The 12218-nt window shown below is 40.6% G+C and overlaps 1 non-coding gene across 1 annotated transcript; it reads right to left on the bottom strand.

The window, feature by feature from the left end:
• Positions 1 to 218: 218 nt before the first annotated feature.
• On the bottom strand, positions 219 to 292 carry Trnat-ugu (transfer RNA threonine (anticodon UGU)). Its single transcript has one exon. It is a non-coding gene; the product is annotated as a tRNA-Thr (tRNA).
• Positions 293 to 12218: the final 11926 nt, after the last annotated feature.

The following is a 12218-nucleotide window of genomic DNA, read 5'->3' as shown; positions in this document are numbered from 1 at the left end:
GGAACGAGTATCGGGTTGATATTGCTCGGGTGTCTGGAGGGGGCCATATTGAACAACTCTGAACTTGTTTTTGAGCGAAAAAAAACCTTTTTAAATACTCTTTGTAATGATGTATAACAGAAGGTTATATTATGTTTCTTCCATTAAATACACATTTTTAAAGTTGTGGTATTCTTTTTGAATCACCCTGTATATCAACGGGGACAGGTGAAAATGTGCCCCCCGACCGGGACTCGAACCCGGGATCTCCTGCTTACATGGCAGACGCTCTATCCATCTGAGCCACCGAGGGCACAGAGGTTAGCGCGACTGCAGGGACTATCTCGCGCACGCCTCCCGCGAGACCCACATTCTCACCTTGTATGTCCACACACTACATTTGTAGTGTCCCACCCCAACACACTCATTACTCGTGGAAGACATTCTTACCAAGTCCCGTAGAAGAAAAGACACCATATCCATATAAGTATATTGTTCTGGCAATACCGGCCATGACCTCCTTCTTCTGTGCTGATGCACACATATTCCCCGAACTCTTACGGGACTTGGTAAGAATGTATTCCACGAGTAATGAGTGTGTTGGGGTGGGACACTACGAATGTAGTGTCTGGACATACAAGGTGAGAATGTGGGTCTCGCGGGAGGCGTGCGCGAGATAGTCCCTGCAGTCGCGCTATCCTCTGTGTCCTCGGTGGCTCAGATGGACAGAGCGTGTGCCATATAAGCAGGAGATCTCGGGTTCGAGTCCCGGTCGGGGGACACATTTTCACCTGTCCCCGTTGATATATATCAACGACCGTCAGCAGCTGAAGGTATCAATATACTTATAATTTCCATGTGTGATGAGGGTTGGGCCCCCAACGCCACGACGTCTGGACGTGGTTCACATTGGTTTCGTCACGTCTTGAAGACACTCACCACAACACTCCTCGAACACCCGCCAAGTCGTGCAGTTTCCGAAATGCTCGTGCTGAGCCTCCTGGCCACCGGAATCTGCCCTCGGTCAAACTCAGGTACGCCTTTCCGTTCTACACGCCGACAGAACACTCACCGATTCCGCATCCTCCGTGCGTGTGCCTCACTAGCAGTCATTCCTCGCCAGGAGAAGCTGCTATCGCCTGTACGGGTTTATGTCGATAGTAGGTCGGTGGTCGTAATGTTCTGGCTGAAGAGTGTATAATAAATTACACAAGTCGATCATTGTTTCGCTAGAGTGGTAAACTTGACCTCTTAACCTATTTGCATTCCATCCGCCAGAAAGGCTATGACAGGTATCCTATGGGGAACAAAGGCGATTCTTCTTATTGGTTACTTTAAGAAATGGAAGAACAACATCTGAAAGGTCGAGATTTCAATAGGAGAAACTTTTATTTTCACACAATACTTGTCGATAAAGGTGCTTTGGCAATGTAAAAACTGTACAGACTGCTGGAAAATTCGTCCATTTCACCAGATTTTACACTTGTATCTAATCCCACATCCAGAGAAGTTTGTCGGTGTAAGACGTTTCATACCTAACAAAGGATTCCGACGATCGTAGATGAGTCCTTCAGCCAAGCAGAGAAAGCTTCATCTTGACTTGACATGGACCAACAGAAAATTGCATTACTGTCAAATGTTATTTTCTGAACGTAAGTATTCTTTTCAAGAACCACAAGAGAATATTTTTGTGTTTCCTGGTGAGATTCTACGTTTTGACAGGAGATGGATTTTGTAAGCTTATTCTTAGAAGATCAATGCACTTTTCCTAGTAATTGGTGATGCTTAACGTATTACCGATTTTCGTTTTTCAGAATATAGCCCAATCGTCAGTTGAACAGATATTTTTTTTCGCTTTACTGGATTCGACAGAGTAATTTCTGATCTTTGGAGGCTTGGTATTGGTTGAGCAGATGTCAGTATCTTCGTAGCAGAAACCTAATTCCACGATATGTCCAAAAATGTACATAGTGTACGTGATTATTGTAAATACAGAATGACAGGTTATGAATTTACAGTAAATGAATCACATGTATGTACATGTCATGCTTGTAAAACAGCTTGACATGTATATAGATGTGACTCATCTAGTGTAAATTCGTAACCTGTCAGTCTGTATTTACAATAATCAAATACAGTATGTAAATTTTTGGACATATCGTGGAATTATGCTTCTGCGAAGAAGATATTTACATCTTGTAAGCCTACACCAAGCTTCTGAAGATGACAAATTGATTTGTCGAAATCAATAAAGAGAAATAAAAATATCTGTGCAATTGACGACTGAATTATAGTCATCCTTAATCATATACTACAGTTGCTAAAAAAACGACCACTATGAATAAAATAACAGATTTTATTTTATTTATGTACAATATTATTAGTAGCCAGAACAACTGAAAAGAAATTTTACCGCAGTTTTAATGTGTACTCAAAAAGGCAGAAGGTATACGGAGCATCTGTTGATAGCAAGTCGGTGGCGGTGTAATTTGTGCATCTAAGAGTACAAGGCAACATTTATTTAACAATTACCAGGAAATAATGACAAGCTGCTTCTTCAGTTGTGCGCTCTTCCATGGTAAATTACTTACATTCTACATCACTCCAAAAATCTTACTTTTTATCTCCTAATACTCATCATAAATTATCTCCTTGGATACTGCAGTTAGTCATAGATTGCTCAAACATCTAGAGGCATGCAGCCGGGTGATGTCTGTGTATCTGAGTATCCTCAAGGAAGGTGTTTCTCTTAGGTCTATTTTCTGTAACACTGGTACAAATATCGTGTAGCAAAACACCTTGCTACTCTGTTTAGCCCACTAGTAGGTCGGTAGGTACATCACATTAGGAACTCGGGGAATTTCTTACAAAGGTTTTTGAGTTTGAATGGCCCTAATATTTTTGTATGTTTTGATGTAATCTCTTTCTGATGTCGCTTTCCACTGTCTGATCTGTTGCGGTTAATGCATGTTAGTTTTGGTATTGAATAAGTAATTTATTTCGACACGTACTGACTTCCACTTACTTTTTAGTCAATGATTAATACAATGAGCAGGCAGATGGAGTTGGGACGGTGAGCTTTCTGTCACCTGTTGTTGCAAGTCAGTGTATGGAATAATTCGGGGAATATGCTTTTTTATATATGTATGTAGACGATACATCTATTTTTTGGCCTTTGGCCAGTGAGAATTTTAACAGCTTTTTAGGACATCTTAATTCAATCCACATAGTCATTCGATTCACTGTGGGGGTCGATATGATCGCTGCCTTCCCTTCCTTGCTGTGTCGGACACTAGCAAGGTTGGTGGCACGTTGGGACATGCTGTTCATAAGAAGCGAGGTCACACCGATTTGAATCCTCAGGCTTCAAAAATGGCTCTGAGCACTATGGGACTCAACATCTTAGGTCATAAGTCCCCTAGAACTTAGAACTACTTAAACCTAACTAACCTAAGGACATCACACACACCCATGCCCGAGGCAGGATTCGAACCTGCGACCGCAGCAGTCCCGCGGTTCCGGACTGCAGCGCCAGAACCGCTAGACCACCGCGGCCGGCCCTCAGGCTTCGCCTTTGGTTCAAAGAGCTCACACCATCTCATACCTGAAAGTTTGTAAGTTGAGTTAGGGCACCGCGAAGTCATCTTTCCATAGAATGATTATAGCGAAAAGATTAGACTTTCACTGCGCTGTGGGCAAACCATGAATAGGGTTAGTGATGAAAACAACATATAACAGCCTCCTGTTTCCCGGGATTTGCGAAATCACAAGTTAACAATGACCATGAATTATGAATTTTGGGGTCTAGTGAAGCAGGGGATACAACCCGTCGGCTTTGAACAATGACGTCATTCCTTAGTCATAGATAGTAATGTCTTCACTTCGAGGCATAGATAATAAAGCAGTTCTGTGTTCTAATAAGCGCTATCATTAAAATAATTGAATGTGAATCTAAAAGCGATCATTTATCTATATTTCACTATTTTGCCATATTTCACTTTCTTATTCCACCAATATGCTTCAGTAGCTGATAAGTGTTTTTTGGCTTTAAAAAAAAAATCTCACGAGATAGAATAAACTGATCCTACTTCATTAAGCAATCAATAAAAAAACTAAACTAAAACATAACAGCAAAAGACTTCGTAATCTATTCTATTTTCAGTTTACCATTTTCGCTTTTGCTGTTATGTTTTAGTTTAGTTTTTTTATTGATTGCTTAATGAAGTAGGATCAGGTTATTCTATCTCGTGAGATTTTTTTTAAAAAAAGCCAAAAAACACTTATCAGCTACTGAAGCATCTGTATCTTAGGATAAGTTTATTCTATCTCGTGAGATTTTTTTTTAAAAAAGCCAAAAAAACACTTATCAGCTAATGAAGGGAGCTACAACACTAAGAAGAATCGCTTCTCGGCTTTTGACAAGATCAATGTGTAGTTCCCTTTCAACAAGTGAAACGCAAAGATTAAATAAACAATCAAAACATATAAAATGAAACAGGTTGCAAATGTAACGTACGTGTATTTCCACCTATTCGTTACCAGTGTACATATATCGAGGTCAATGGAAGTCTGGTATACATATATTACATACGTAGGTCCTTCTGTCATCAGTAATACTGATATGTACGTAAGAAAAGATTTTTCTCTGCCTCGTGATGGCTGGGTGTTGTGTGATGTCCTTAGGTTAGTTAGGTTTAAGTAGTTCTAAGTTCTAGGGGACTGATGACCATAGATGTTAAGTCCCATAGTGCTCAGAGCCATTTTTTAAGAAAAGATTGTTAGTAATAGCGGAGACGAAATAAACAGCACATCTACAATTTGTATCCCGTGTTCCACTTAGGGTTTACTGAAGCGGAGGATACATCGTTCAGGCGAAGAACAGGACAGTAATGCTAGTCAAAACGAAGAAATCGCCTTACGACAAACTCGTATTCCGGACTGTACTTAAGCAACACACTTCGAATGAGCTTTTAATTTGTATCGGGTGTTTCATTTGCGGTTTAGTGAAGCAGGGGATACATAGTTCAAGTGAACAACAGGACAGCAATGCTAGTAGAAACTAAGAAATCGACTACGCTGAACTTGTATCCCGTACTGCACTTAAGCAATACACTTCGAAAGACTTTCGAGATACAACTGACATACATGTAACGTGATGTATTCTTTGCTAGTAATTTCATTCATTTCTTTCCATTGTATTTTGCGGAGAAATACCAAGATACAAACACGCGATATCGTTGACGTGAAAATACTACTGGCCCTTACATATGTGAAATAAAGTTTATCTCTCTCGCATTCCTTTGTTTCTCAACATTCTCCTCAGCTCTTTCATCTTTGTAATACATGCTCTCTGGCGACTTGTGACGTCATTGTGCAAAGACGACGGGTTGTATCCCCTGCTACACTAGACCCGAAATTTGACCCGTGTCGGGTTAAGGCATCCGAATCCGAAGTAAATAATGATTATTCCCCGGGAAACAGGAGACGTTATAACTTGATCGTTATTGAATGAGTAATTTCATTCAATAACGATCGGTAAATGAAATAATGAAAATAATTTGGAAATAAATTTTGCCAGTGGAAATTTTGCCGAAAGAAATGATTAAGTTGTAAAAGCAATTAAAAAAATAATTTGTCAGCTAAGTGCAATGCTGATAGCACAGATAATTATCTATCGAGATTTTGAATAATGGACTGTCATTCTGTCTTTAAAATTACGTACTTTGCACAGTTTAATCTACTGATAATGAAATATATTGCCAATAATTGATTAACTATGTTTTAAATGATAATTCATTAATTGGGCGATTGTCAGGTGGAATATGCTTTATAAATGGTTCAAATGGCTCTGAGCACTATGGGACTTAACTTCCGAGGTCATCAGTCCCCTAGAACTTAGAGCTACTTAAACCTAACTAACCTAAGGACATCACACACACCCATGCCCGAGGCAGGATTCGAAACTGCGACCGTAGCGGTCGCGCGGTTCCAGACTGTAGCGCCTAGTACCGCTCGGCCACTCCGAACGGCAATAAGTTTTACAGTTTCAGGAAATATTCTTGAACTAACTCCAGCTGAATATGCATTGAAATAAATCTTAATAATCAAATTTATTGCTTCAGCCTATTATTAAGTTACTACGGTTGGCGTAAGTTTAATAAGTGCAACAATTAACTATTATAACCAATCGTTCAAAACAGTCTGAAATTTACCCTTCACCGTCTATGCAAATAATTTGATAACTAACATATTTTCTCTTGATAATGGCGTCACACACTCGGTTCAATAAGGTAGGGATCGGAAGGAATCTACTTGGTGTTATTGTCGGGTGGAACGTAACTGCAACACTTCGATTATGAAGTGCTTGTTATTAATTGTTCAACTTCAGAGAAAAGCACAGTCACTGGCAAGCCTTCTACAATTTTATCCTACGAAAATTACGTAGATCTTACTTCCCTCGTTGTCGGTGGATCGACGGAAGTCCACGTCAGTGACACAATGTGGCAGCGGGCTTTTACTGTTGCGGCTTGGGCCCACAGTGCGCTTCGCATTTGTTCTCGTTTCTTCAGCACTATGCCCATTAATCCATAATAACTTGCCCGGCCATGCTTCCAGATATGCCGACCATTACTTTCCCGTGGTACTTAGATCCACACACTAGCCGTTAGATGTAACACAGCTACGAATAGCAGCACTCGACTGTACGTCTTACTCCGAGCACGGCGTCACTCCTACTACTGCCCGCTGGCGCGCTCCCGCGCCCCGCGGCACGACAAAACAATCTCTGACTTCAACGTTAAGGGGGGTAGGACGTCAAACGGGCCGACTTGGAGCAGGAGAGGCACCACAGGACATTTTAATTTCCACTGTCTATACTTTTACAAGTAAATTCATAAAACTTTGTCAGCATGACCAGGAAGGATTCAGGATTCACACTCGCAGCAGCGGAAGTTCAAAAACATAACAAAATAATTTTTTTACATATAAAATTTCATCATTTTTTCACTTACTATTGGCTGCATTTGTTGCTATAGGTACACTTTTCTTCATAAGTAAGAGAGACTGCTCGATGAATTTTGCACAGCATACAAACCAAACTTACAGGTGTTTGAAAGTCTAGAATCTATTTAATTTATGAAAAAAGGAATGAGCTGTTACGTTTTAAACTTTATGTTTAGAAAAAAATCAAATTTTGTAGTTAATTATCTCAATTTTTGCCACAGATTTTAATAGATTTGGAAAATTCTAGAGTTTCATACACCTCTAAGTATGGTTTGTATGCTGTGCAAAATTCATCAAAGAATCTCTCTTACTTGTGAAGAAAAATGTACCTATAGCAACAAATGCAGCCAACAGTAAGTGAAAAAATGATGAAATTTCATATCTAAAAAAATTTATTTTGTTTTGTTTTTGCACTTCCACTGCTATGAGTGTGAATCCTGAATCCTTCCTGGTCATGCTAACAAAGTTTTATGAATTTATTTCTAAAAGTATTGGCAGTATAAAATAAAATGTCCTGTGGTGCCTCTCCTGCTCCAAGTCGGCCCGTTTTACGTCCTACCCCCCTTAACTAAATATGTCCCGACTTTCCAGTGTTAAATATTACATAACTTAAACATAGTATTTACAATACATATTTACACTAGACAATACATCGTATACAAACAGTTTCATGTGTTAAGTAAGCGAAAAAATTCATAGCAAGGACTGCGTTGTGGCGTCACAAACAAAGTGGTACCTTTTCAGCTTAAACAGGTAGCATTTCAAACAGGATTGGTCGTATTTTGCGGAAACACGGGTGTGAATTTTTTTTTTCGACCACTACTCAAGAAAAGATCCTTTATGGTTTGTAAAGAATGATCTTAGTTTGCTAAGACGGGTGTCTACTGTGTATCTTGCAGCTTTTGTGTTGTCATACATTGGTCAGAGTATCAGGACCGTGGAGAACCGTTGTACAGGGCATAAGCGTCACTCATCCAAGCACATTTGCTATTGCAGAGCATTATCTTGGTACAAGGCTTCCTATGGAGTATGCACTCACTGGCATTGGGTCAGTGCTATTAAGGAAGCAGTTGAGACTAAATCAGCATATGACTTAACAAAGACGAGAATATTGCTTAAATTCTGCTTCGAATGCTTCTCTCTCCTTGGCCAAATGACGTAGGGACAGAATTAGTGCTGCTTGTTGCTCACCCGTTCACGCTAATTCTTCACGTTTTGTGTGTTGTCTTTACGCATATGACGTACGACGTATTATGGCTCTCGAACGGCGCAGCCCTCCGTGCTGCCGGTTTAAATTTCCTTCTACAGGGCTCTCAGCTGTAGCTGTGCTTTGAAAATGAAGGGGTATTTGCCTGTCGAAACATCGGCGGCTGTCGAAGGCGTCACCCGGAACTTGTTTGAACATTTTATACGCCCGTAGAAACTCAAGTTTCACAGCCATATTTTGTTCTAATACATACTGGGCGAGTGATATCCACCCGGCGAATGGTGGGAAAATGTTTATGAATAAATGTGAGAAAGAACCCTGCTGTGACGTACTGTATTTAATACGAACAAAGCCAAACAGTTAGTATTTATAACGCTGGCGTGGCTGAATTTCATTGAGAGCTGAAAATTCCCTGGAAATCGTGGCTGACAGATTTTAATTTCACTTATTTTACATTTCCTAAACAACCACTGCTGATTCGGATATGTGGAGAACGGAATTTTGACAGAACCACTGGCAACGAAAACGTTACTTTAAAGTTAAACAACCATCGAGTTTGCTAATTGGAGTGGATACATGCTACTTCATGACACCTGAAAGTAAAACGATTGTTTGCGTTCACTGGTTCTTGAAATACGGCGTACGAGGTGTAGCTAGAAAAAAACCGGACTAGTACTGGTGAAACAATAAAACGAATGCAATAAGGCTGAAAGTCGCGTGGCGTGTCACGTGACTCTCGCTCCGCCTACTGCTCGAGTTTCATCCGCCTCCTGCACTCAGTCTGCCCGTGGCGTCTGTTTTAAGTAGTTGACGTTTTGTCTGTGCGTCGGAAAATGTTGAGTGTACAGAAAGAACAGCGTGTTAACATCAAATTTTGTTTCAAACTAGGAAAATCTGCAAGTGAAACGTTTGTAATGTTACAACAAGTGTACGGCGATGATTGTTTATCGCGAACACAAGTGTTTGAGTGGTTTAAACGATTTAAAGATGGTCGCGAAGACACCAGTGATGACACTCGCACTGGCAGACCATTGTCAGCAAAAACTGATGCAAACATTGAAAAAATCGGTAAACTTGTTCGACAAGATCGCCGTTTAACAATCAGAGCAGTGTCTGAGTTAACAGGAGTTGACAAGGAAAGTGTCGAACAAGTTTACCGATTTTATCAATGTTTGCATCAGTTTTTGCTGACAATGGTCTGCCAGTGCGAGTGTCATCACTGGTGTCTTCGCGGCCATCTTTAAATCGTTTAAACCACTGAAACACTTGTGTTCGCGATAAACAATCATCGCCGTACACTTGTTGTAACATTACAAACGTTTCACTTGCAGATTTTCCTAGTTTGAAACAAAATTTGATGTTAACACGCTGTTCTTTCTGTACACTCAACATTTTCCGACGCACAGACAAAACGTCAACTACTTAAAACAGACGCCACAGGCAGACTGAGTGCAGGAGGCAGATGAAACTCGAGCAGTAGGCGGAGCGAGAGTCACGTGACAGGCCACGCGACTTTCAGCCTTATTGCATTCGTTTTATTGTTTCACCAGTACTAGTCCGGTTTTTTTCTAGCCACACCTCGTATTTATTTCCGAAAAACATTGTTTACTTTTCGTCAGGTTTAGCCGACAGAGTTTCAGCAACTAATGTACATACCCAAGAATCTAGTACTCTTCGTGCCAAGTTGATATTTACTGTGTCCCGCTTTCCTGATGTTTCAATTTAATGCCGAGCAGAGTACTGCGCCGTGGATCTCCGTCTGTTGACAGAAAGGCTGCGGGGAATTTAGATATCCTTTCTACGGAACGATGCTTCATCTGTAGAATGGGTACTGGAGATATCCATTAAACTGGTTCCAAGCCGTACCTAGGCTTGAAGTACATACAGAAGGCAGATTCCTGCAATGTGCTGGAAAAAATCATAGCAGAGGTGTTACGGATCGTGTCTGCCCACAAGCAGCTGGTGAAGAGTTGCGAGCTTTTGAAGAGTTTGCTGTCGTCAAAAGGCCGTCCTGAGTCCATTGCTATCAGCACGACTAGCTACATTTTCCTTCAAGCTGCATTGTGACTAATAGGGCCTGCCATCTTATTAATTTCTGCAGCCCATAGTGTTCCACACAGACTTCTTAGGCGGTAGCCACAGTCACGACCGGGCACCAAAATTGTGCTACACATTTGAGGCTATGGGGCACTGTTGGCCACGCAGCACCACGTGGAGGTGGGGCTGCGTGGAGTTTTTTTATCTGCACTTTGGCGTTATTTCTTATTTACTTACAGCAATTATACTTGTTTTTTAAAGGAACATACAGAAAGTAGGAAGTAGGATATTATAAATTGATGGTATAATTTAAGAAGAGAATAAAAGAAAACAGTAAAGAGTATATGTAGATATCCTGTCATCAACGCCACCTGGGAAAGGGGACCTGGTATTGAACTTCAATCCCAGCGCCACATGTGGTGCTACCCATTTTAGTAATCATCCACATAAACATCCCTCTTCGCGGAAAACTCGATTCGTTCAGTCCACGCGGATGTGATTTATGTCGGTGTTGTTTGTCACAGAGCTGCGTGATTTAGATGTTTGTTAGGTTACGTAACAACAACTACTACTAGGTAAGTTAGTACACAAATTCTGCATGGCTTTGGAACAATATCATGCCTCAGCGTAATCTAAGTAAGTTACGTATTGTTCCCACGTAGCTGTAGGAGAAATAACAAGCCACCAGTAACCTAGTATTAAGATTGTAAAAACATTTTTGTAAAATAAAATTAGAACTTTTTAAAATAATGGACCCATTAATTTTGTATAATTGGGTAAAATGGACGATCTGTTTCTATTGTTACACTGTTTTATTTTGCTAGCTAACTTTACATAAAATGTATACTATATTCATATTATTACATTTAAAATGACGTCTTCGTTTGTATAACTACTTAACAATGTTGGGCACAGGTTTAACGTGAGTTCTAGAACAATATCTATTCATAGAATATTCTAGTTACTCCTGCTTTTTATTAGATTCATTCATAATACGATATAAAATACAGTTTTTGATTAATGTTCACTTGAATATTTGTGCATGTTTCACATGTTTTATGGTATGTATATTTTATGTGTCTATTTTAAGTCAGTGCTGTCACTGTCGCTCGTATCATCGACAGTGCCGGAGCTACTCGAGTTTTCTATGTCGACCTTTCTTCATCTTCTCTGCCTTCTGTACTGATGAGTCTCAGCATATGTCATGTTCTGCTTTCCAGATGTTGCTGGCGATTGCGTTCAACTGTCTCTTCCTCAGTACATATCACAGTGTTGTTTCCGTTATGTGTTCTACGTCACTGCGTCAGTGCTTGCACCTAATGAATTTCAAAAGGAAGTGTTGCGGGGAACCAATTTCCCCGCACGCGCAACGACTGCTTTCTGGAAGTTACATGTCCTGCAAGTGCGTGGGGTTATCAAATGACTCTGAGCACTACGGGACTTAACATCTGTGGTCATCAGTCCCCTAGAACTTAGAACTACTTAAACCTAACTAACCTAAGGACATCACAAACATCCATGCCCGAGGCAGGATTCGAAACTGCGACCGTAGCAGTCGCGCGGTTCCGGACTGAGCGCCTATAACCGCTCGGCCACCGCGGCCGGCTGGGATTATCAGCACGACAGCACACATAAATGATGTCAGCCAGATCACTAAACGTAGAACTCACTATAGAAAACCACTCGCTCGTCTCAGCACGGCGGCTCAGCGCTGGTCAAGAGGACGTGAAGAACTAGGCGTGATTATGCGTTGTTTATGTACGTACGTGTGACGTGTGTTGTGTGCTGTGTACTTGGATCTTCCGTGACGTGCGCACACACACACACACACACACACACACACACACACACACACACACACACACACACACACACACACATATATATATATATATATATATATATATATATATATATATATATATATATATATATGACCAACACCTGCACCGTACATCCACAATTATTTAGTGGTCGTAATCCAATCTCTGTC

Source organism: Schistocerca nitens, chromosome 7, assembly GCF_023898315.1.
Source record: "Schistocerca nitens isolate TAMUIC-IGC-003100 chromosome 7, iqSchNite1.1, whole genome shotgun sequence".
Classification (NCBI taxonomy): domain Eukaryota; kingdom Metazoa; phylum Arthropoda; class Insecta; order Orthoptera; family Acrididae; genus Schistocerca; species Schistocerca nitens.
The sequence above is the reverse complement of the archived record's forward strand: the minus strand, read 5'-3'. Positions and strand labels throughout refer to the sequence as shown.